This window comes from Octopus bimaculoides, chromosome 1 (genome assembly GCF_046866305.1).
Source record: "Octopus bimaculoides isolate indiv1 chromosome 1, ASM4686630v1, whole genome shotgun sequence".
Classification (NCBI taxonomy): domain Eukaryota; kingdom Metazoa; phylum Mollusca; class Cephalopoda; order Octopoda; family Octopodidae; genus Octopus; species Octopus bimaculoides.
In genome coordinates this window covers 106204274-106231431 of record NC_142928.1, presented here as the reverse complement: position 1 = coordinate 106231431, position 27158 = coordinate 106204274, and the positions used below count along the sequence as shown (strand labels likewise).

Below are 27158 nucleotides of genomic sequence, written 5' to 3'. Positions count from 1 at the left end.
TCAATAATAATATCGAATATACAAGGTCTTTCACACTTCACAAATTGAACTAAAGTATCATATTTTAGAGAGCTTGTGCAGTGAGAGAGACCTTGTACAATGAAAAGACAATATGTGTAGCACTAAGTAAAACACACCTGACCCCAGACATACTGGATGCAGAAGTACATATGTCAGGTTATATACTATGCAGAACTGACAATAGAATACAGAAATAAGGAGAAATAGTGATCTTCATCCAAGAAGACCTGGCAACAAATGTCCTCCTATCCCACTTCAACACAGTGTGTAATACACTAATAATGCATGTGATTGACCTCAACTTGATCATAGACATTACCTGCTGTCTTCCTGATGCAGCTAACCATGGAGATCACTTCGAAGATGCTTTGTTGCTCATAAGTCAAACCCCAAATAAGCTCAGCCCATAGGCCAATGTACCATTAGCAGGGGACTTCAATTTTCCTAGTCTCAGCTGGCCTGAGTGTTATATCCAACCTGAACAGGTGACATATGAATGCTCTTCTCAATGCCACTAAAGACTCCCTCATGCAACAAATCAATGCCTGTCCAACTAGGGGAAATAAGATATTCAACCTAGACTTTAACACTAATACAGACTTCACAATGTTCAGGTCACACAGCTATTTCTGACTACAACATTATACAAGTATCAAGGAAGGCAACACACACAAATAACATCAAACATAACTCACTCCAAGTGAACTTGAATTTCAGGAAGGCCAAGTGGAAGGAAATCAAAATTGAAATCCTTGAAACAAACTGGTCTCCACATATTGGGAACCCCAATGTTAATGAGGGAATGAATTTTCTATGTAAGAGTTAATCAGGATCTGTTGAAAGCATACCCCATATAAACACACCTATTCCTACAAGTATTTGATTCCATGAGATAGACAAATACTAACATGTAACAGAACCAAACCAACAAAACAACTAAAAAACCAATCTCTCTCAACAGATGAGATTGAGAGAAAAAAAAAGAACATTGAACTGGACCTAAAACTATCTCATGAAAAAGAAACTTCACTAAGGAAACAATAAGCAGTATAAATATAAAATCTATTTTCAAGTTTTTTTTTCCACTTCACTAAACAAAAATCAGCTACACATAACCAGATTGCTCTCTACTGGATCAAAATGGATCATATTACAAATAATTCATCACAAATATGCACTTCTTGAGTTGACATTATGACAGTGCATTTTCCCAACCTATAGTTAACAAAATAATATATAGGCCAAAAGAATTCTTTGACCCTCAGAACTCATCTAAAATTAATTGATATGATGGAAGATGATATACTTACAGCTAATGACCGAGATTGAAACTCAGCATCTGGACCAGATGGTCTCCCAGCCATACTGCTAAAAATGTGCAAATACAGTCTCATGAAACCATTAAAGATACTATTTCAAAAGTCACTAGGTACAGGAAAATTCCCAGAACTACTGAAAGACACAATAGTAACATCTATACACAAAGAAGAGTAGCAGGGCTGAAGCTAAAAATTACAGTCTCGTGTCTCTCATATCTCACACATATAAAATCATGAACCACATTGTCTGTAATAGAATCTACATGCTGTATGTCATCTTGTAGATGACATACAGCATGGTTTTTGAACTGGATGAAGTTACCTTTCACAACTATTACAGCACCATAACACTATTCTTAATAATCTCTTGAGAGGAAAGGACACTGACTGTATATACTTTGATTTTGCTAAAGCGTTTGACAAGCTTGTTCATGGAATCATCTGTCATAAGTTAAGGGATCTTGGTAAAACAGGAAAACTCAGAGAATGGCTCTTTGACTTCCTACATGGTAGGAGCCAATCTGTTGCTGGAAATGGTTTTTGCTCTGCAAAGTCACTTGTAATAAGTAGTATGCCTCAAGGAACAGTTCTAGTAATATTATTATTTATCACCACCCTATCAGAAGTGCACTCATCCAAACAAATGAGTTATGCCAATAATGCAAAAATATCAATGGCTATTCAAATTCCAGAAGATACTATTACATTCCAAAATGAGCTAAACCTCATTTATCAATGGGTGGATTGAAATAATGTGGTATTTGATACATCAAAATTTCAGGTTCTTTGTTACAGAGGGAATACATACAAATCATATTTGACACCAGAATGATTCAGAGTGCTAATGGCACACAGAACTTTAAAGTAATCATATCAAATGATGTATCTTTTCATTAGCCACATCAATAAACTGACCTCTAAATGCTGACATCTCATAGGATGGATTCTACAAACCTTCATGACAAGAGAACCAGTAATTAGGCTAAATAATAATAATAATAACATAAAAAAATACCTTAGGAATGAGAACCCAGGTTCGAAATTTCCCCAAGACACCTAATGAAGGCTGGAGGGTATATCAGCCAAAACATTGTGTTAACAACAAACAAGATGAGGACAAATATCCGTCAATTGTAAATAGTGTAAATAATGTACACAATTCCTCATCCCTTAAATATAGAACTATAATACCTTTAAAAGCCTTAACTACTGGGAATATTTGAAAGTGTTGTATCTCTACAATCCTGTTCCAAACTTCAGCATTAAAGAGAATTTTAATGCACAAACTGTTAGATACTATCAGCTTCCACATATACCACCTTCAAAATCACAAGCAAAAACACTTTATTGTACAAGTCTGATATTTAGAGGTCCTCAACTGTTCAATTGCCTGCCTAAAATAATCAAAAATATCAAAGGAACCTCTTCCAAAACATTAGACGAAAAAAAATATTGGATAAGCTCCTAACAATGATACCAGACCAGTCAGCCATTGAAGGATGCACTCAGAGGAGATCAGCTGCTACCAACTCAATCACAGACCAGCTTCCAGCCATAAAGGGACAACAAAGCTGACCGAAAATAAATTAAGGTGGTACTCCACCATAGCTGCAGTCCTATGACTGAAACCTACACAGTTCTGGATTCAGTTCCACTGCGTGGTACCTTGGGCAAGTGTCTTCTACTATAGCTGTGGGTCAACCAAAGCCTTGTTAGTGGATTTGGCAGACAGAAAAGAAGCCTGTCGTGTGTGTGTGTGTGTGTGTGTGTGTGTGTGCACATGCGCATACATTATATATATATATATATATATATATATATATATATATGCGAGTAAAAATAAATACAAAAAAAGGTGGGGTTTTTTTGTATGATTGTGTATAGAGGAATATATTATTTTGCTTAAAAGAGTTCCAACACTGTCTGTTTTTTATGTTTTATTTATATTCCTGCAGAACTAATGTGGGGTATAGAATATGGAATATACAATATATAATATAATATACAATATATAATATAAAATAAAATAAAAATGGATGGCACCATGAAAGAAAGTATTGAATGTAGATGAAATATTGAGTGTTCAATATATATATATATATATATATATATATATAATGTATGCACACACATTATATATTTATAAACATTTATATATATATGCACACAAATATATATAAATATACACATATATTTAAAAAAACTTCATCTAATGACAATGTAATACATATGTACTGTACTATAAGTGCTCAGGTTGGTTTACCACTAAAACTCCATCTTGAACACCAGCTGAAACAAAGGTGTTTTTGAAGCTGCCTATCAAAGATGGCTACAAGTGGTTCATCATTGGGCTGGTAGATATATATTAGAAAGAGAGATGAATGAGTAAAATGTGGTATCACTTTAGAGTATGTAATCTATAATACAAACATAATTGCGGAGTAGTTATAGTAAATAAGGGATTAAGAAATGAAACGTAAAGTTTCTTACAGTGGTTTCTAGAATAGCTGAGCAAGTGGATCATGTCATTGAGCAAAGCTTTCCATGTAAGTCAACCATTCCATCTTTGGAGAGAAAAAATTAAGAAATATCTTTAATAAAGGATATTAGTAGTTACCAGTTCATCAAAGAATTAAAGAACATACTTAGTGAAAGATAATTAAGGAAATCTTAAATGAAAGACGATAGCATTTCGTAGTTCCATTGTTGAAGAATCAAGCCTGTTTCTTTTCCATAATAGCCCTGTCAGCAATATTGTTCCACCACCACATTACCTTGGGTCGAGAGGGAACTTTGCACCATTCACAGATCTGGTCAGTGGCCCTCAACAGATTGTCCCGTAGAAACCTCCAGTTGTCTTCCACATCATGTGATGTTATATCCCCTTCTATTTCGTCAAAGGCTTCGAGTAATACGTTTCTAAATCTCTGTCCACTCACAGGATCTTTAAGTTTCCAGACCCTTCTCATCCATGCTGGTCATCTTCTGGGCATTCATTTAGCCCTGATTCTGAAGTTGCTAACTACTAGTCTATGTTGTGGGGTACATTCTTTGCCTGGGAAGGTTTTGGCATTTATAAGCAGCCATCTTTCCCTTTTTCTGGCGAGGATGTAGTCAATTTGGCTAGTGTGTCTGCCAGAACGGTAGGTGACTAGGTGACTGGCAGGTTTCCTGAAGTTAGTATTGCAAACCATAAGATCATTTGCATCACAGAACTCCAGCAGCCTGGTTCCCTCCTCATTGCGGGAACCAAAACCATAGCTTCCATGTACGGCATGGAAGCCCCCTGCATGTTGTCCAACATGTCCATTGAAGTCACCAGCCACAAAGAGAAGGTCCCAGTCATTCGTCAATGAGGTAGTCTGCAAGAGGGTGTCATAAAATTGGTCTTTCTGCCCATCCGGTAGCCCCGGTTGAGGGGAATAGGCTAAGATAATGGTTGCTAACTCATGATGTAGCACTAATCTAATCTTAAATATTCTATCGCATACTCTGACTACCTCGATTACCTTATCAACCCATTTCTCCACAAGAAGTATACCCACGCCCCCGACCCCATCAGTGTTCCCTGCCCAGAAAATCTTGTATGTGTGTTCTTTGCCTGTGAGGAACCTAGCGGAACCTTCTCTCCACCTTACTTCTTGGAGGCAGCACAAATCTACCCGTCTCCATTCAAGCATCTCAACAATCTCACCAGACCTACCTTTCAGTATGCCCACATTGAGTGTGCCAACTCTGAGAGTGTGGGAGATGTGGGCCTGTGTGACCTTGGGATGGGGGACATCAGCGTCATGTACCTGAAAAGAAAGCTCGTATTTGGCAGAATTCATAAACAAACAATAAGCAATCAATAGTCTTCAACCTGCATACACTACACTGTCATTTTTATGCACTATATGATCACTATCTTACATAGGAGATAAACTCTAAGTAGGGGTGGGGATGGAGTTAAGCCTTTAGAAGTGTTCATGGGAGACAACCAAAGGATGACAGAGAATAGGGTCTTGCGGTACAGGTGGAGGGGTGGGAAGGTGGGCGTACCGCGAGATAGCAAAATTAGACGAGAGCATCTTCTGGATCCGTATTTTTATATTATCATACCTGTGTTTGCTTTGATATTAAGATTGAAAAAAATCCACCTGTTGGTAAAAAGTTTGAACCTGAGTTTGCACCCCTTGAGCAATTTTCACTCCTGGGCTTCTGCTCATTTCTGTAAATTACTCTGCCACTATCAGGAACAGGTAATTCAGTTGATCAAACAACAGAATCTCAATCGTTGAATGATGAAGATTCATCACCAGTATTAGTGGAGATGCACAGTGTTAGTGGAGATGCATGGCCTAGTGGTTAGAGTTTTGAGCTCACAATAACATCGATTCTTTTACTGGACAGTGAGTTGTGTCATTAAGCAAAGCATACTCTTTCAGAGTACAGTTGGTGAACTTCTGGAATTGCTTTGTGGTGAACAAAAAGGGCAAAAATAAAAAGGAAATTGAGATTTGGGGGAAAAAGAATTTCAGAATCATAATATATATCTATTTAGCAGATATACTGCATGAATGGTTGAAGTATTGTGCACATAGAGCAACAAGATCGGATTCTAAAGATGACTCAAGAATTCTTTAGCTGCAGCAATTTTTCATCCATTTCTTGGTCCACAGCAATTTTTTCCACATATAGCTGGGGTAGAGCATCAGCTACACAATAGTTAGATCCCTTGGTATAATGAATACCAACAGTAAACTGAAACAAAATCAAGGTACCTAATTTTCCTTGGAGAATATTTATCCAATTTAGACTGAAGAGCAAAAGTTAAACAGCTTATGGTCAGTATATATGGCAAAATTCTTTTGTTCCTGAAAATGATGAAAATGTATAACTGATAAATGCACTACTAATAATTCCTGACCAAAAGTACTATATCTAAATTTGGCCAGTTTCAAACACTCTGAGACAAAAAGAAAACAAAAGTTATCAAGAATCCTGAATATATTGTTGTAAATCACCACTGATTCCCATGTCAGCAGGATTTACCAACAGAAAAAGGGATACATCTGCTATGAGATGAGTTGATAAGTAACCTTAGCTAACACTGGATAACAAAAAATTTTCTCGTACATTATTTTAGTTTTTTCAACTGGTTTAGAACAATTTTGCACCAGTGAATCTGAAAATGACATCCGTTTCTCTTGATCAGGTCAGGTTTCTATGCTAAGTTGCTTTTTTTAAAATCCGATCTTCTGACTAAATTGATTACATTTTTCTGACATTATTGGTTGATTTTGTTTGTGTGTGTGTGTGTGTGTGTGTGTGTGATGCTTCAGATATTATTCATTAAATTGATTACATTTTTGTGATATTAACAGTTGATTTTTGTTAATACTTCTCATCCGAAATAGGTTTTAAGATTTAAAAAATTGTTTTCTAGCACAATTTATTAATTAAATGTTACAAGCTTCGATTACTGTAAATTGAATAGAGACACTGACAAAGATAAGTACATGTAAATTAAATGCTGTGTCATCATTGTTCAAAATTCAGAGGAGATTTTTTTTCCTTCAATCTGGATGCCAACAGTTTGGCAGAGAACTTTGACAATCTGAGGTCACGAACTAGATCATTTAGTTCCTTTTTGGAAAAAGGATGTGGAGCATCATCATCAAGAACTACTTCCTCTTCATCTTCTTGAACACTGGAGGATTCTTCATCAATAGTGTTAAGAAGTTCTCTGAAGACAGGTACTGAAATTTCATCACAGTGAGTTAAAGGACGACATGCAGATTGAAGATCAGGATACTTAAGGCTGCTCCAGTTCTTTCTGTTGATCCCAGTCACATTAAAAGCACAGAAATAGCAGTCAGTACCATGGTTTGTTGGTTCCCTCCAATCCATGAGAATTCCAAACTTCAGACAACTCTTCTTGTCTTTGGTCTACTGACGTCAATTCTTGGTGCATACTTTGCATACCATGTGTGGCACCCAAGCTTTGTCCTGGTCACCAAATTTGATAGCAAAATAAGAAAATAAGCATGGTAAGCATGTTTTATGAAACTTGTGACTGGATTCCTGTTAGAAACAATGGTGTATTCACCGCAGATGTAGCAGAATATGTTGGGCTTACATTTACAAGATCTTTTGGTCGAAGCCATTTCATTCACCTGTAAAATAAAAATACCAATTAGTCATAAATAGGCACATGCAAACTCTTCTGAATTTGTTTATTTCAAGAAATAAAAAAGAATTTTGCATCATATAAAGCAAAAATACTCGTACATATAAACAAAAACATAAAAAATAACATGTGGCCATAGTTCAAAAAGCTGTCCTGGTTGAGCAAAACCAATGTGATTTTGGGATATAACACATCAGAATTTACCTGAATCAGCTAAAAAAAATTTGGACAATAATTTTGTTGTTGACTAATGTAATTTCTCTTTAATCCTGTTAAACAATCATAATTCTTCTGATGCTAAAAGAATTTCCTAGAGCTTCTTTTTTTGACATTATAACAATTCTGTTAAAGGGTAAGAGTCATTTCAGCATAGTGTGGGATAAAACATCTATAGAAACTCGCTAAAGCAAGAAATTCATGTTACTATCATAACTAAGTGGGAGCTAGAAACTGCACAATAGCATCTGTCAAATAAACACATGCACTATATATTTGTCCTTCATTCGTTTATTACTGTCGTTTTTTTATTTTAACTCATGTCCATTGTCCAGAAATTTTTCGTCACACATCTGTGACCTCTTAAGCGACACTTTTCGTTTTCGTGCGTGTTCTTGCTCCACTTACTCCATTCTGTTCTTGTTATAAGTCAATAAAACTTATAACAAAGCTGGGTAACAACCAGGACTGTGGAGTCGGAGTCGGAGTCAGAAACTATTAAGGAGTAGTCAGAGTCGATAAAATTATATTGACTCTGACTCCAACTCACAATATCTTTATTCTTTAATATAAACCAGTTATTTTATTTTATTTTATTTTTATTATTTTTTGTTTCTTTCCAACACCTCTCCCTTTTTGTGATTCTGATTCCCTAAGGAGTTCAGTACCTTTTCCACTTGAAATTATTTCTAAATGTTTAGTCTGTTTACGTTTTCTAATACTGCTCCTTCTAGGCTTAATCTCTTTCGGTGCTGGAATATTGAACATGTCGTAAACACTTCCATTGGAATTTCCTTCCTTTCTTCCATATGTCTAGCTTTTAATAGATTTAGGTGTCATTTATGTTCCCATCGTTGGCCTTTTATTAAATACATCATGTTTCCAATTCTTTTAATCACTATACCATTCTCCCAACCTTCTTTACTGTTCTTGTATATTCTGAAATGGACTTTGTCTTCCACATCAAAATGTTTTGTTGAATTTTTTGTATTTTCTCTACATTTTTTTTTTTCTTTGGTAATAATTTATCAAAGATAAATTTTATCTTCTGAGCAAACATTAGCTCTGCAGGCAACTTGCTTGAACTTGTATTCAGATTGGGTGTTATTCTGTACACCCTTAAGAACCGAGTTAGTGCTTTGTCATTTCCTAACTCATTCCTTACTTATTTTAGTGCTTGCTTAATAGTGTCTATGAATCGTTCTACTTGCCCATTTGATTTTGGGTGGTAGAGCAGGGTAAAAATGTGCTTGGTTGTATGCATTTTGAAGAAATTTTTGAACTCGTGCCTGTAAATTGTGTCCCATTGTTTGATACATTGTCGAAACAAATAATTCCTTCTGCCAATATGCAAGAATCCACAGGCAACATATCCAACAAGAAGAATTATGCAAGATTCCATTAAGTAAGCATCTGGAAATATGCAGCAATAGAAATTTCAAAATTTTTCCCTTTTACAAATGTGCATGGGATGATCTATAATACTGAAAAGCAATGGAACTACATTTCATCAAAAAATTCTCTCCAAAGTTGAATGTTTGAAAGAAAAGCAGAGAGAGTACGTTTTGTAAGTGTTATACTAATGTTCTCTAACACAAAATCATGGAATTGAAAGAGGTGTGATCAAAGTTACATAGTATAAACATGGACATATTCCCAACACACACACACACACACACACACATACACACACTTCATCAAGGAATTCTCCCTAAAATTGAATGTTTTAAGGTAAAGTGGAGAATTTGAATTCTTTATTCCAAATGTGGCTCATCTCTACAAATGTTCAGATATATATATGTGTTGCATTGGGATGTTCTAGCTTTACATATATATATATATATGTATGTATGTGTGTGTGTGTGTGTGTGTGTGTGTGTGTGTGTGTGTGTGTGTGTATATATATATATATATATATATATATATAATCGTTTTATTTTATTTACTGCTTGATTTTTCAAATAGTTAATTTTCAAATACTATACTAATGTATTTTCATGCAGAACTACACTTTATCAAAGAATTCCCTCCAAAAATGAATGTTTGGAAGGGGTATATTCTAAATATAACTCAAAGAGGAGAAAAAGAAAGGAGGAAAAAAAATGAATTCATTCATAGAATCCATTGGAGGATACATCATCAAGCATTTGTATATTGTGGTGCTGGGAGGGTACCCAATTATTGTTACACTAGTGTTATACCAAGTGTAATAATTGGGTGCAGGTAAAAGGGGGGGGGTATTTTACCCTAAATATATATAGCAATTAGAAAATAGAGGAGAATATGCGGTATCCATCGACTTGCAGACAGTGTATTCTGTTGAACTAACTAATTTATTTTGTAACTAAAATTACAAAAACCACAATATACAAATGTTTGATGTATCCTCCAATGGATTCTATGAATGAATTCATTTATTCTTAAGATTAGTTCTTTAATATATGTGTCCTTAGGTGGGATAGGTATGTTTTTAAGTGATGAGTCCATCCTTATCAGCTCCATTTTACCAGCAGTATTCATATTGCGGGTCCATTATATTATATTATATTCAAATGTATACACTTTCATAAGCAATGTTGCACACAATGCGTCTTCCATACTGTTTCTTTCAGTATGGCTACTACGCAGGAAAAGCAAGCCTTCCTTTCCCTGTTGAGGGAAGGAGGCGGTACAATCTCGATGATAGCTGTATTCTTCCCATCGATGACAACAGTTGTTCTGCGAAAACTATCAGTCTCGTTAATTCCAGACATTCCACGAATGCGTGCAAGACGGTTTCCCTGTCGTGCCTGCACCTCAGACATGTCGGCGATACAGCACTTCCGTGCCTTGACAGTTTATCATAAATAGGTAACACCGCATGGAAGCACTGCCAAGCCAGGGATTTCTGGTAATTGTCCAGATACCCCGGCCCGAAAGTTCTCCTGAACAGGTTGGTCAACTGATTTTCATCGTAGCCCAGGGTCTCCCCCAAGGCGTCTTTGGACCTAAATCCCACTAACCCGCAATAACAATCTGCGGTGGAATTCCTGTTGCCGGCATTGCCTGCCCGAGAGAGTAGCTGAAGTGCCTGTTGGCACTCCAATTGCCAGTCCCCCAGCCTAGGTCTCTGCTTTATCCAATTACCAACGTCCATTAAGGACGTTAATTGCGGAAGGTAGAACTGGGTGTGCGGTGACCACACCTGCTCTCCATCCAGGTAAAGCCAAAGGTGCCTCAACCTTAATGCGAATTTTCGCATCCTCAGCCAAGGCATCCCTAGCCCACCCTTTAACGGTTCCTGGCAGTAGACAGAGCGCTTCACGAGTGGCTTTCCTCCCTTCCACAAAAAGCGGAAAAGGCTTCTTTCCAACTTGTTCAGCCACAAATCGGGGCAAGGTACCATCGTCAGACGGTAGGTGATAACCGATGCTATAAACATCTGCACCACCTCCGCCTTTCCTAGCAAAGATAACGCCCGCCCAGACCAGGTCTGGGTTAGAGCAATCACCCTGCTGGTCACCTCGCTCCAATTTTTCTCTATCTGGAGGCCTGGCCCGAACCAGATTCCAAGCAGCTTAACAGGACCTTCGGTCCAACACCCTACGACGTTATTGAACGGCATCGGCTTGCCCCTCCAGGTGCCGAGTTGCAAGCCAATCGACTTGTCCTTGTTAAACTTTGCTCCTGCCACTGCCTCATAACTTTTGATAGCCTCTTCCACCACTGGAAACTGGCCCTCATCCGTCACGCTGATGGTGATGTCATCCACATGCGCCATAGCTCCTCTTCCACACCACAGATCATGCGGTGCGCCCCCTATCGCCTCCAACTTCTGCAGCAATGGCTCGAGGGCCAACACATACAAAAGCAGAGACAGGGGACACCCCTGCCGCACTGAGCGCTCGATCCCGAATGGCTTCGAAACGAAACCGTTCACTTTTACGACAGACTTGATGTCACTGTACAACGCAGCAATCCAACTGCGGAAGCCTTAGACTGGTCTAAATGTACTAGTGCCCCCCCGCCTGCGTCAGAAAGTTTAGCGTATAAGGTGGAGATTGTCGTGGATCGTCCTACCTGGGATAACGCACGTTTGCACTTCCCCGACAAGTTTGTCCACAACCCGCGCCAACCTTTCCGCTGGCACCTTGGCCAAATTCTTTAACTCTGTGTTCAGCAGAGTTATAGGCCTGAAGTTCCTTATTTCGTCCCCCTTGTTTGGGTCCTTCCTGATCAACGTCGTAAGACAAACCATCGAGACCCAGCGACTTCTCCCCGGGGCATTCGCCCAGTACCTCGATCACCTCCTCGGCCATGATTAGCCCCTCACAGCACTCAGCTTCTCGTGCCGAGGCATTCGGGCCACCAGACAGGAAGTCCCTAAGGGCCTCGCCAAGAAAGCTACTTACCACACAGCCACTTCTGCACCTATATATGTATAAAAAATACACTTTATTGAAATAAAAATTTTCCCCAAAATTAAACATATTTATAGAAACTGATACACACAAAACATAAGCACACATATATACATACACTTCACCCACATACATACTCTCACAGACACACAAATATTTTATCCAAGCATTCACATACAAACATACTTATTGAGCCTTTCACTAAAAATAAGATAAATTTCTTCAAATTCAGCGGCTAACCCAAGCAGTCTTGGCTGAATGGGTTTATCTTATAATATCTTGTGTCACTAAAGTGTAGAAAGCATGTTCTTTCATTTAAAAAATTTTTTTTTTCTTTTTTGAAAGACCAGATTTTTTTAAAAGACTTCAGGTGGATCACCTTTATGAAATGTTGCAGTATAGAATGTAGCCCTCTCGAGCACAGGGCCCCCTTCAGCATGGGGCCTGATTTGGAGCAATCAGTCCAATCTGACATCCAGATTTTGTGAAATCCCTTATTTATCATTATTTCTCACCTGCTTCTGTTACAAAAGCCATCTAAGCTACTTTTATATGCCAGGTTTTATGTTAAGCATTCTTAAATAATTCGTGAAAAGGAATACCTTTCCTCTTTTTTCTAGCTTAAGACAGTCAGTGGAATTCCATAGCTGACTTATCTGTGCCCAACCATCCACTCAAAGCATCTAAGTATTTTGTTGTTACTACTGAAAGGCAACTTCCTGTTCTTAAGTGAAACTTTGGTGTTTCCTCTTCCTTTGTCACTTGTAGGATGACAGGCTCTCCTTCTGCAGGAACTAGCAATAATCTCCCATCATATTTGGGTTGAAATTACCTTGGTATCTGTTTTCCCTAACTGAGATCTATTGGTGGAAGTGCTCACCATGTTTGTCACTCACAATCCCAAGGTTGACCAGGAAGAAGTCAAGATGAGGATGTAAAAAATGCATTTTCAAAGACATTCTGCATCCCATTTTTCATATGAATTCATGGTAGTTTTCAGCTTGTAATTTCCGAGAAAATTTTTGATAACTTCAACAAAAGATGTCCATGCTCCTAGTTTGTTCTCAGTTAGAAATGATGAGTCATGGCTGACACTGCAGATCTATGGTCCAGTGAAAACTCCAACTTCTAGCTTAGCATCTGTTAATATTCCTTTGAATTTATCCATTAAATATTGGAAACCACTATCTTGCTGCTCCATACTCTTCATAAAATTTTTTATAAGTTTAATGTGAAGTGGTAGATGTACTTTCTGAGGGTCAATAAGTGCTGGATGATTCACACTGTGTTTACCAACAAAATGTTCAGTTCTAGATGGCCAATCATGTTTTTTGTAGTGGTTCTTGTCATCTCTGCTGTTCCATGGACACAAAAAGTGTAGCTTAATTGTAACCCAAGAAGTAATGATACAACTTTAAGGTTGCCATAAATATTACACATGTGGTCCTAATATTTGATGAGACTTAGCAGCAGTTCTATTGATTTATAAGCCTCATTAAAGCCAGTGACAAGTGCTACAGGTGTTGAAAGTTTTTCATTGCCATTGTATAATAATACAGTTTTAAGGCTAGCTTTACTAGAGTCAATGAACAATCTCCAATCTTTTGGATTATAGCAAAAGCCAATCCTTTCCATCAGGCCACTGATACAGAAACAAATGTTTGTCTCCTGTAAGTAAAATGATGAAAACTGCAGATGGCATTGGCAGAAATGGGAAACTTTGGTGTATGTCTAGAGAAAATTCCATCTTTGACGTCTGGAACCAAGCAATTCAACTTTTTCTTTCAGTAATTTCAAATTTCACACTAACTCATTTAACATCTACTTGACTTAATAAATGTTGGGAACTAGTTGCATCTGGAACATACATGCCATATTTCCCTATTTCTATATCACTAGCAAAATCTTCAAATGAACTGCTGTCTTCAACAACCGCTCTACTGGATTGTCATGTAGCAACTGACTGTTGGGCCATTACTATGCTCTTGACTCAGTGTTGCCAACTCTGGATAAATTCTATTGAACAAAATCCTTAGAATTTTTATAAGTTGGCAAACAAAAATTGCTTTAACCTTGAAAAGCAAGTTTCATATTACTGGTATTAGGATGATGAAAAACCAAAATCTGAACAAAGAAGGAAATTTTATTAAGTGATTTGCATCTTACTCAAAGTCTAGAGATGATAGAAAAAATTTAATTATAGATTTGAAATCAGCATACTAAAATTAACTAAAATTTGATCTTCTGTAACAACATCTTTGTTGCCTAGTGTAATTTACTTTTATTCCATGCATTTCATTTCCATTTACCTTGCTGTTGGGAATTTGTATATCATAAACCACTATCTCATCAACCAGCATAGATAAGAGGTTAAGCATTTGAAGATATCTTACAGGCTTACTTAAAAGCAATCCTGTAGGTTTAGAAGTTTTATTATCTACCCTTCACAACTTCGGCTCTTAATTTGTAACTAAATATATTGTATACTCTTTGTGACAAGATATTAGCATAATACTCATTGGTTGAGAGACTACCTTCTTTACAAATACAAGTGCCAGTTGAAGATCTTGTTTACTGTTCTTTATCAGATATCATAATTCCTCGATCAACAAAAGAAAAATACTACAAACGAATAAAAAACAAAAGGTTTTCATTTTCTAGAACAGAATCTTGTTATTTAATAAATAGATCATTAAAAAAATAAAAACAATAAGAATATAAAAAAAAAAACAGTCGGCTGTGGACGTTAAATGGACAAACAGCTTGTGGATCATAAATCCATATCTACTAAAATTAGAAAATAGAAACAACTGAGCAATCCGACAAGATAACTTACTGTAGCAATTGACTGACTCTGTTAATGGATGCAAGCTCCAGCCTAGCAACAGATGATGTGGTGGAGGCTGTGTAGTGAACAGAGCTACATGATAGGCTCGCAAGGAGTAGTAGAAAGAGCAATAGTAGGAGGTCTATGTGATTAGGAAGCTTCATGCCAAGTATATTTAGCCAAGAAAAAGAATGTGAGCAAGAAGCTTGACAATGTTCTTCCACATGACGAAAGGCAGTATACTTCTATAAATAAAGATGACGGGAAGAAGTGTGTATACTTTTTGCAGTTCTAATAAAAGAGATGAGGAAGTGTCCATGAAATATTGATGAATTAGCTTGTATAAGCAGGAGAGTCTTGTGTAAGTAGAAGAGAAGAGCTTTTATTGAGGTCAGTTGCAGCATGATTAATAAAGCAATTAAAGGGGTAGAAGCAAAGATAGTTACAAGGGCATTGGAGATAGTTGCTGAAATAGTAAAAGTACCAAGAACATTATAATGGTGGTGCTGGTGGTGATACAGAGGAAATGAGGAAAATAAGTGTTTTGTAGTCTCTGAGACAAATGTCTTATTCTACATTTAAAGTTCAGATATTTGGAAGAAAAGGTAACAATACTCTAAGTAAACACTTCAACAGCACTTCATTCAGAAGGTATGTTACTTATTAAACAATGAATACAACCAGATAACAGAAATGAATAGATATCACAGGCTTTCCTAGCTTACGGAGACATTATTATTTTTAAGGTGGAGGAATGGCAGAGCTTTGTGGTCATTCCGTATAGGTTTTTTTTTTTAAGTTATTCTTTTTATTTTATTCCTTCCAATTATGAGCTCATAGTTTATTGAGGCTAGATATATCTTTTGTCCATACAAAATCATTTACAAAAAATTACCAGCAGCACACTTAAGAATGATTTAATTGATTGTATTTCTCCAAAAACTGGTCTTATTTTGAAAGAAATGAAATTGTTATGATTACCATTATTTTTTGTTGGTTCATGAATTTAAAGAACCTCTGTGATTGCTTGTTCTGCTATAAATAGCAGCAAAACTCCAAACAATAGCATAAAAAAATATAGGACACATAAGATAATTTAATCCTAAATATATTGTTTGAAATTAGTAATATTTTGGTCCAACAGCTCACAGCTGACCTGTGACTAAACAACAATAGCAACAACTATTGATCCACAAATGATAAAGGCTATGCAACAACTGGTTATTGAGCAACATTTACTTAAAGTTACTATTATAGGTAAATCGTTTCTCAATGCCAAATCTTATTGACAAACTTTTTTGAGTAACAATATCATAGTATAAAGTTTGTTAAATTTCAGATAAGATAGATTCATTGATATCGTAGCAAGACCCATTTCTGTTCTGACATTTTATATTCAACTAGCCTTAAATAGGCTCCACACATTCATTTTTAATGATTGGCATTTGATTTATCATGTGAGTTTGGAACATTTGGTTGAATCTTGTATTTTGAATGGGTGAGTATTGCACGGGATAAGGTTCCAATCATGTTGTGCATAATACTTCCTCAATTAATCCAAATCATTGCTGGAGCCTACCCTCTGCTTATAAATAACTTTGTCAGATCATTTATGGGCAGTGAAGTGAGAGATTTCCTGGAGATAATATAATGAAGCACTTGTAACCACTGATGCCCAGGGTTGATTTATCCTAATGATGGATGAACTATACAACTAATAGAATTTGTGATGTGTTATTTGGTCCACTGTATAATTTGTGTTATATTTAAGGCTAGTTTAATTTAAGGCTAGTTGAATTTGTGATGTGTTATTTGGTCCACTGTGAATTTATTTGAATGCCTTTCAGTCTACATAATTGCTGTGTGGATGACCCCAGATGATAAGTAGGCTAGTCCAATATGTATAGATAGTGGATGTGATAGCTAGACGAGAAGCGTTGTGTAGATTTGCAGGTGGTTTGAGTTGTTAATAACGGAGTGTTTTTGTCGTAAGTCAGAGCGTTAACTATTTGTTTGTTGATTATTACTGTTTGAATTGTTGATATTGTCATTGTGAATTGTTATTTTTTTTCTTCCCATTGGGGGCAAAATGGAGAAAACGCCAGTGGGTCGCCACAGTTATGCGGCCACAACTGGAAAAGGAATAGAAGAGGAAACATTGGAAATAATTGAAATTAAGGTAGAACCAAGGAAAATGAAGGAATGTGAAAGGTTGCTGGAGAAAGATGGAGCTACTCTGAAGTTAACACCACCTGCAGAATTGATGAGCAATGTAACAAAAAGAACAGTTATATTCAAAACGATGAAAATAGCAATGAGAAAGATAGAGATTGCGACAGTGGAGGAAATTGAAGTGTGTTTGGAAAGCATAAAAAAACTAACAACATCTATAACAAGAAGGAATTATGCCACCATGGAGGTACACTTTGCGACAGAAGAAGAGGCAATTAAGCATTCCACGGAGGCAACAAGATTGGAAGAGTGGGTGCTTTTGCCTTCATACTGTGACAAACGTGTGGCCAGAGTGCAAGTTGGCAAAGTACCCCCAAAACTAAAGGAAACATGGCTGATGACAGCCATAATGTTCAACATGAAGGATGAGGCCAAGATACTGAAGGCCACAAGAACACAAAGAATCAACTACTGGGGATACGGGATTGAGCTCACTATCCAGGCAACAATAGAAGACTTAAATCAAATTGTTGAGGAGATAGTGCTACCCAACGACTTGAGATTGAGAGTGATAGTGGAGGGCAGGCTGCCTATATGTTTGGATGTGGATAGAAAGGCCACATGAAGGCAAGGTGCCCACAGAGAGAACAGACGAAGAAGCAGAAGAGTACAGACCAAGTAGTACAAGTGGAGATGGAAGAAAAAAACAACAGAGGAGGGATTCATGGTGGTGGAAAGAAACAGAAGAAGTGGAAGAGCGAGCCTGCCGCCAGAGAACCAGAAAAAGAAGAAAGAAGAAGTGGAAATGAAAGCTGCAACCAGAAGGAAGGAAGACAAAAGGGTGATGGAGAAAGAAAGTGAAAAAGTAATTGGAAAAGTGCTTGAGAATGAATTATAGGAGGAGGAAACAGCATTAAAGACGCCAGTTATTCCAGTGAAGGAAAAAGATTCAGGAGTGCAACTGTATGAGGGTGAAATGGAGAGATTGTTCAAAGTGGAGATAGAAAAGGAAAAGGTACCAGAAGTGGAAGAAGAAAAGAGAAAAACCAAGAAGAGGAAAAAATAAATGGAATTTCGTAATAAATGCAAAAAGCAAAGAAACGGAAAGGAAAATTTTTTAATTCAAGCATATCATAAGAGTGAGGTTACCCACAGATATATATTCTGAAAATGTGAAGGTTATTGTGGTCGACAAGGACACATACAAGAGACTGAGAGACATGTGCAGAGACAAGATTGACCCGCCCGGAGTGTTGGTGGAGTTCAACGAACTGCTGCCAGTAGTTGATTTAAAAGACTTGGAGCCTTTCATGGGGTATTAAAAAGAGTGAGTAAAATTGTTTTGTTGAAAGAAAAAAAAAGAGAAAAAAAGTAAAAGTATTTCATGTAAAAAAAAAAGGAGAAAAAAAAAGATGATTAAGAAAAAACAATAGAAAAATAGAACGATTGTAAATAGTGTATATAAACGTTCAAATGATACTGCATGGGAGCTGGGCCCATGCAGCCATTTCATTTCTTCATTTTTATATAACATCTCATTCTCATTCGTTGTAGTGTCCCCCCTCTGTGTTGTGGCCGTAGTGCCAAATAAAGAAATAAGCGTCACGTAGAGCAAGCCAGAGCCGAGTTCTGTTGAGTCGAGTCGTCGGAATTGAGAGTTCGGTAGTTGAGTAGAGGTACGTTATTGGCGAAAGCACGCCATCCAAACATGCGATATAACAGTGACAATGAGGTTTCGAATAGTACCAAAATGGAAGAGTTACTGAAAGCAGTTGTCAAACAGCAAGAGTAACAATAGCAGCAACTACAGATGTTAACAGAATTGTTACTGCAGTCGAGGAATATGACAGAATCATTTTCAGCGGACGGTGTTGCAAATTCCATCAAAGAATTTCACTACAAACCGGATGAAGGAATTACTTTTACTGCATATTACAGACGATACAAGAGGAATGCAAGGGATGGTCTAGCGAAAGGAAGCTAAGACTTCTTTTGCGAAAGCTTGCCCCTCCGGAACATGAAAGTTTTTGTAACTTTATTTTGCCAAGAAAGCCCGCGGAATTGTGTTTTGATGAAACAATAAATATTTTAACTAATATTTTTAGCAAGAAAAGTTCACAGTTTAACATTCGGTGGGAATCTTTAAATTTAAAGAAAAATGAGTCCGACAATTTTGTAACATATGCCGGTATGGTTAATAAGGCTTGTGAAAGGTTTAAGCTGGAAGAATTAACGCCAGATATGTTCAAGTACTTAATATTCGTTAAAGGGCAATGGAAGATGTGGAAATTAGAAAAAGAATATTATCAAAGCTGAATCAAGATGTGAAACTAACCTTGCAGAAAGTGGCTGAGGAATGCCAACAAATAATAAACCTTCAAGATGATACAAGAAAAATAGAAGACAATAATAAGAATGTACAAATGTGTAAAGAAAGTACAGATAGAAGAAAATATATAAATTCAAAACGGTGCTCTGGTTGTGAAAACCGACATTTGAGGAAAGATTGCCCCTTTAACGATAAAACATATTTTAAATGTGGTCAAATTAGGAATATACAAACTAAATGCCGGTCGAAGAAAATTGTAAAACTGAAGAAATTCTACTCAACAAAAGTAAATTATACCATACAAAATCGAAAATTTGTGTTGCAATTAGATACCAGTTCAGATATATCAATAATAAATATGGCAACATGGAGTAAGATAGGCAGGCCGGTGGATAAAAAAACTACTAGGATAGCTCACAGTGTGTCAGAAGAACGAGTTCAATTCCTGGGCGAAATTTCACCAGAAATAAAACTTAAAAACATGATGCAGAAAAGTAAAGTAATGGTATCTAAGAATACAATGAATCTGTTCAGGACAGATTTAATGGAAGAATTCGACCTGTGGGATCTACCACTGAATACACTATACAAGGTGAATGTGTCACAGTCCGTGTCAGAGAAAGTAACGGAAAAATTGAAATTAAAATTGAAAAAGATGTACCCTGATGTGTTTTCAAAAGAACTCGGTACGTGTAAAAAAAAATCAAAATAAAGTTTGAGTTGAAAGAAAATGCGGTGCCAGTGTTCAAACCAAAAAGGAATGTACCTTTCGTGGCGTTAAATCAAGTTGAGAAGGAATTAAAAAGATTGGAAGACATGGAGGTAATTGAAAAAGTAGACTACTCTGAGTGGGCGGCTCCTACTGTATATATAAAAAAGAAGAACAATGAAATAAGAATATGTGTGGACTTCTCAACTGGTCTTAATGATTGTTTAAAAAATTACAATTATCCACTTCCAAACCCAGAAGAAATATTTGCTAAGTGGGAAAAGTTTTTCCAAGCTGGATTTGTCAGAGGCCTACCTCCAATTACTGGTAGATGAAGAATGTGCTAAAGTATTAACAATCAATACTCATAAAGGTCTCTACCATTTCAAAAGACTGCCATTTGGGGTTAAGGTTACACCAGCAATATTTCAGCAAGTGATGGATACTATGCTAACAGATTGTGAGTTCGTGGTCCCATACTTGGATGACATATTGATCAAAAGTGAATCAAGGGACCAACATATTGAACATATAGAAGAGGTTTTCAAACAAATAAGTGATTACGGGTTTAAAGTAAGTGAGAATAAATGTGAATTTTTCTTGACAAAAATAAAGTACTTAGGACAGGTGATTGATGAAAACAGACAAAAACCAGACCCTTCTAGGATTGACACAATAAAAAAAATGCCTGCTCCCACTAACAAAACAACACTACAAGCATTTTTAGGTCTGGTAAGTCATTACCAGTTGTACATACCTAAAATGTATGAGCTAAGAGCTCTGTTGAACAAGTTGCTAAAGAAGGACTTGAAATGAGACTGGACAAACGAATGCCAGAAAGCATTCGAGGAATTAAAAAAGTGGTTAACATCAGAGTTATCATTAACTCATTTCGACCCAAACCTGAAAATAATTGTGGCATCGGATGCCAGTGGAATTGGTATAGGAGCTGTAACATGGCATAAATTTGATGATGGTAAAATCAAAGTTATTGCACATGCATCGAGAGTTCTAATACCAGATTGAAACTACAGCCAGATTGAAAAAGAGGCATTATCATTAATCTTTGCAGTAAAAAAATTCCATAAATTCTTACATAGGAGGAAGTTTACACTGCAAACAGATTTTAGGAGAGTGGGTTATATATCTTTAGATATACACCTAACTCTCCTACATTAAATTGGAAGAGAACTGAACGCAGAAACTCCAAACTGATCAACAACAACAAATATTTATTGTTCGGTGGAAAAGGTAAACAGCTTCTAATTGTCCGGTTTTAGAGTAGCCTGAAATGTAGATGTACGGTTCTTCGTGCTGGTGTCATTATAGAGACAACTTGGTTCAACCACACTCAAATGGGAGAGCTTGCTTAGACGTCTTGCTTGGTCGCTGTCTGCCTTGGTAAGAGAGACAGAATAGAATTGGGAACGCTTGGATGTTGAAATCCACGCATGCGTGGATAAGGATGCAGCAATGGCGTCGGCCTTTTGGCACCAATGTGATGTCACTACAATGGCTCCCCCTTGAGTGTGAAACACGAAATTAAAAAATTTTGGAGGGACGTCTGAGGCGAGATGGCCATCGAAACCACACAGAAAATGCGGCACAAATATATATATATCAAACACTCGGTTTTATCTTCACTGTATGAGTGGGACATCACGGAAAATAGCAAGAGCCAACCGACTAAGATACCTAGTACCAGGCAACAGGTCGAAACTGGCATCGATGCTCAACCACAGCTCCGCAACTGACCACGACTTCCTGAGTACAGACACTCCAAATCAACACACTCAGTTTTGTCGACTCTGTTAGAGTGGATGTTTTCACTCACGATAAAACAGACAAGAATTACAGCCTGCAACTTTCCAATTGTGTACTCAAAGAACTTGGTATAAAACTCTTACGTGTTCTGACTTTCTTTCTGCTGTGATTTCTCACATACATATAGACGGCCTGAAAAAATGTTCAATAAAAAAAAATTTTTTTTAAAAACTGAAATTGTCCAGTAAAAACACAATAAATCAAACGTAAATAGTTTTTTCCAATTTCTTGGGCCAATGCACCGTCCTGCCAAACCTAGTGACATAAGGTTCGCTAGGGTTCCTTTGCAACGACGAAGGTGGTGTAATCGTTGGTGTGTGTGATTGTGATGGTGCTGATGTTGGTGTATGCATTGGTAAAGGCGTTGACAATGTATGTGGTGATAGTGGTGTGTGCGGCATTTGAAACACGGGCATGTCGTCCAAGGGAGTTGAAGGTTTGTCAAGGTATGCTTTTTTCAGACGGTCGACAGACACAATTTCTGTATGACCATTAGCGTCGACCTTGAAAAACTTTGGAGTGCGTGAAAGCACACGATAGGGTCCTTTGTAAGGAGAAACAAGGGGTCCTTTGACAGAATCATCCCTAATAAACACATGAGACCAAGACTCAATGTCTGCTGGCACTCTAAAGGGAGGTGACTGTTGTCTGGGGCCCATAGATGGAAGATTGGAGAAATACTCTCGCAACCGAGTAACATAGGACTCTGGGTGTGGTGGTTGTGATGAGTCTGGTACCACCATCGCACCTGGCAACGTCAACGTGGTGCCGTAAAGAAGCTCCGCCGAGGAGTAACCCAGGTCAGCTTTTACCGCAGTCCGGCATCCAAGGAGGACAACCGGAAGAATTTCAACCCAAAACTGCGGGTTGGGCGAGGCGCGCAAGGCGGCCTTAAGTTGTCGATGAAACCGCTCAACCATCCCATTAGAAGCGAGATGGTAGCTGGTGGTGCGTATACGATGCACCCCCAGGATTCGTGATAGGTCACAAAAAAGCGCGGCCTCAAATTGCCGGTCACGATCTGTGGTCAAACTGACCGGTACTCCGAACCTCGACACCCACCCAGAAACGAAAGCCTGAGCAACAGTCTCAGAAGTAATATCTGCTATAGGAATGGCTTCTGGCCAACGTGAGAAACGGTCAACACAAGTTAACAGGTATGAGAACCCGCGACACACTGGTAACGGTCCAACCAAATCAAGATGGACGTGACGGAAACGGGCTTCAGGAGAAGGAAATTGTCCAAGAGGGGCACGAACGTGCCTATGGACCTTTGCACTCTGGCACTTCATGCAGGAGCGTGCCCAAGTGGCAATTGATCGCCGCATATTGGGCCAGAAAAACCGAGTAGTGATAAGCTTTACTGTTGCTGAGATGCCCGGATGTGACAAAGAACGAAGGGCATCAAACACAGAACGTTGATGGTTCGTAGGTACTAAAGGCCTAGGAGAACCTGTGGATGTGTCACATAATATAGAGCCCTCGGATGAAGGGAGTGGAAGATAAGTAAATTTACAGTTGCTGAATTTTGACGAAGTCAAATCTAAACTTGATAAAGAAGGTTGCTCCTGTGAAATTGCCAGTAAATCAATTTCTGCGGGAGTGGAAATAGAATGCACAGGAAGTCGAGAAAGAGCATCAGCTGGAATGTTTTCTTTCCCTGGCACATGACGAATGTCACCTGTAAATTGTGAGATAAAATCCAGGTGACGAAAAGCACGAGGAGAGAGCTTGTCCGTTTTAGAGGACAGAGCAAAAGTGAGAGGCTTGTGATCAGTATAATTCACAAACTCTCGTCCCTCGAGCTGATGTTGAAAATGCCGAATTGACAGATAGATTGCCAATAGCTCACGATCAAAAGTACTATACCTGCGTTCGGCAGGCTGTAATTTACAAGAAAAGAAAGCCAAAGGTTTTGTTTGATTGTCTACAGTGTGCTGCAAAACAGCACCGACCGCAGAATCGGAAGCATCCACAGATAAAGAAAGCGGAGCATCAGGAGTAGGATGTGCAAGAACAGGAACGGAGGATAACTCCTGTTTCACAGACTCAAAAGCAGATAACGCCTCATCAGTAAGAGTGAGTCCAGCATCCTTCTTAAAATGGCCTTGCAGTAGCCTCGTTAAAGGAAGTAGTTTGTATGCACACCGGTCAATGAATCTCCTGTAAAAATTGACCATGCCTAAAAAATGGCGCAACTGTCGCAGAGAGGTTGGAGGTGCGATGCGTTGAATTGCATCGACTTTAGCAGGAAGAGGTTTGATCCCATTAGAATCAACCAAACGTCCCACAAAATTCAGGGATGACTGCCCGAAAAGACACTTGTCGGGATTAATCTTCACATTATAAGCGCGAAGACGCTGAAAAAGTTGCGACAAATGGTGGAGATGATTCTCTTCCGTATCACTAGCGATGAGTATATCATCGACATAAGCGAATACAAAATCAAGTCCACGAACGACCTCATCCATAAACCTCTGAAAAGTGCTGGTAGCATTACGCAAACCAAAACTCATAAATAGAAATTCAAAACAACCGAAAGGTGTAGTGATGGCTGTTTTAGGGATATCCTCTGGATTTACTGGTATCTGATGATAGGCCCGTACCAGATCAATCTTAGAGAAAATGGTGCATCCATGCAGGTTCGCCGAGAAATCCTGCAAATTCCTGATGGGATAGCGATCAGCTATCGTCACTACATTTAGTCTCTGATAGTCCCCCACCGGGCGAAAATCCGAATCCCCTTTATGGGCCAAATGTAGAGGAGATGCCCATGGGCTGGTGGAGGGGCGAATGAGGCCGAGTTGAAGCATGTGCTCAAACTCGGCCTTGGCCGTCTTAAGACGATCAGGCACTAGGCGACGTGGTCGAGAAAAAACCGAAAGACCAGTCGTCGTGATATAATGGAGGGTGGAATGTGCAGGTTTAACCGGCTTGAAAGTAATATCCACCAACTCCGGAAAAGACGCTAAAAGTAGAGAAAGCTGACCAAAAGTAGGAATCGGAGATGAATCAACAGCGTGCAAAACGATTTCAGAACGGCGAGGTTTGTCGACTGTTAGACGAAGCGGCCAAATACTACAACAGGAACCAGTGTCAGCCATGAAGAATTTCTTCGACACTTGGTCCTGGACGAATATTGCACGATTAAAAACAGGTTGGTTGGAGGAAAGTGACGTGCGCACTTCTCCTTTACTCGTTTCCCGACGCCTTGAATGAACAAGGCTGAATACACTTTGTCGCCTTGTTCAAAAAGTTTGTATGGTACCAACACAGACCTTACTTCTTCCAGGTAGCTCCCCGATCTCAAGAAAATTTTCGAGACCGGGAAACGCTACGAGATTGGGAACCACCACGAGATCTCGAGAAACAGAGGTTATTTACGGTGCGAGTGAGCTCCTGAATGCTACGTAGCAAATCCTCATTTGACACTGAAGAGGACTGCCTTGCAGGATCTGCGGAAACAGTACGTGGTGTGTCCGTGGAGGACTCAGAGCAATTTGAAACAAGTCGAGTCTCTCCGGCGAATGAAAGCAGGCTTGGCAACGCACACATATTGGTAATGATTCCGTCAAAGGTAAAATAGGAAGAAACAATAATGAAAAACGTGTAAAATATGCAAAAGGCCAAAAAAAAATTTCACCGCAAATGGAAAAGGAAACACACTATTTTTTTTCTGTACCTTTCTGTTTTCCTCTGTAATGTATGTGCACAATAAGAACCAAAATGGAAAAGGAAAGAAGAAAAAGAAATATTCGCTAAAAAAACAAAACAATGTGGTTGCCTTCTGTATTTTTTTTTTTTTTGTATTGTTTTCCTTTTTTTTTTTTGTAGTGTTTAGTTGTGAGCTTGTACTGTCTGCAGGAAAAAAAAATTTATTTCTTTTTTTTTTTGAAAACCCACCTTGACGTGCTGAAAGAAAATGAAAAATAATAGTCAGAAAGAAAGAAAAAAAAACGTCTATGTCAGCTTGGCACAATGTGAGTTCGTATAGTCAGAAATGCTATAGAGTCAATATCTCACTGAAATTGTTCAAAAAGTCGTTATGATGATGATGATGACGGCGGCCGGAAACTCGTGTTGCTCATACCAATGATGATGCTGATCAGTCCAGATTGTCGTGGCTGCAGTCGTTCCTTAGTCGGGGTTGTAGTGAAACTACCTATCGTCTCTAACACCTCGATCGCCATTACATACAAAACTACCTCCCGCCATTAGATACAAACTACTATCGCCATTACATACAATCTTCTCATTTAAATATAAATAAACGCGAGCGTAGTAGAGAACCCATTCCTTGTCATCACGTGACTGATTATTATTCGAATCAGCAACTTCTTCGAACCGTTCCCGCCAGAACGCAAACTGACCAATCACAGCCCCTAATAAGGTCACGTGATAGAGTATTAAACTGAAGCCTTCGGGAGCCGATAGTTTGTTATAAATAGCTTTAACTCATACCCAACAAATTTGTCTCGGTCCAGTTTCTCATAGAGACTGTTCCGTGTACCACACGACAGCAGCAGCAACAATCAGCCAGCGACCACTTCAACAGCTTCGTCCAGCCAACGATGACCATCGCCGTCGCCACATCAGCAACAAGAGTCTACGACTACTATCCAGCATCATCGTCATGACCAACACGATTACTACCAAGCAGCCTCTACACCACCAGCATCAACACGACTTACTATGTACACCAAACCAAACCTCTGCGGCACATCTCTCTCTTTGATTCTGTTAGGTGACTCAGCTTCACCACGATAAATAAACAGACAAGAGTTCTCAGCCAGCGACGAACATCTGTATAACAAGAACCACGGCCCGGCATCGATGCCACGACATCACAACTAGTGATCAGCTCTGCCACACTCAGCCTCCTCACTTTCACATACAGAACTTTTCCTATAGTGTACTAAAGAACTGGTATAATTGCTCACGTGTTATTGACTCTCTTTCTCTCTGCTGTAATATTTCACATACACATACATGTATCACTCACATACACACTTTTCTTTGTATGACGGCCTGTCTTTGATAATGTTCTTATATGTCGCATTCACACTCTCACACAGACATACATCTTTAACGCCATAATAAATATCTCTGTTATTCATCTAATACGGTTGTGGTCTTTCATTACTGGTCATCTATGTTATCGTCGTATAA

General features: G+C 38.3%; 1 pseudogene across 1 annotated transcript in view; it reads right to left on the bottom strand.

The window, feature by feature from the left end:
- Positions 1–6757: 6757 nt before the first annotated feature.
- LOC128248156 (uncharacterized) overlaps positions 6758–27158 on the bottom strand; it is a 62494-nt pseudogene continuing 42093 nt past the window's right edge. Inside the window, exon 2 of the transcript XR_016242648.1 lies at positions 6758–7498. The product of XR_016242648.1 is annotated as an uncharacterized LOC128248156 (transcript). The remainder of the gene's footprint in view (positions 7499–27158) is intronic.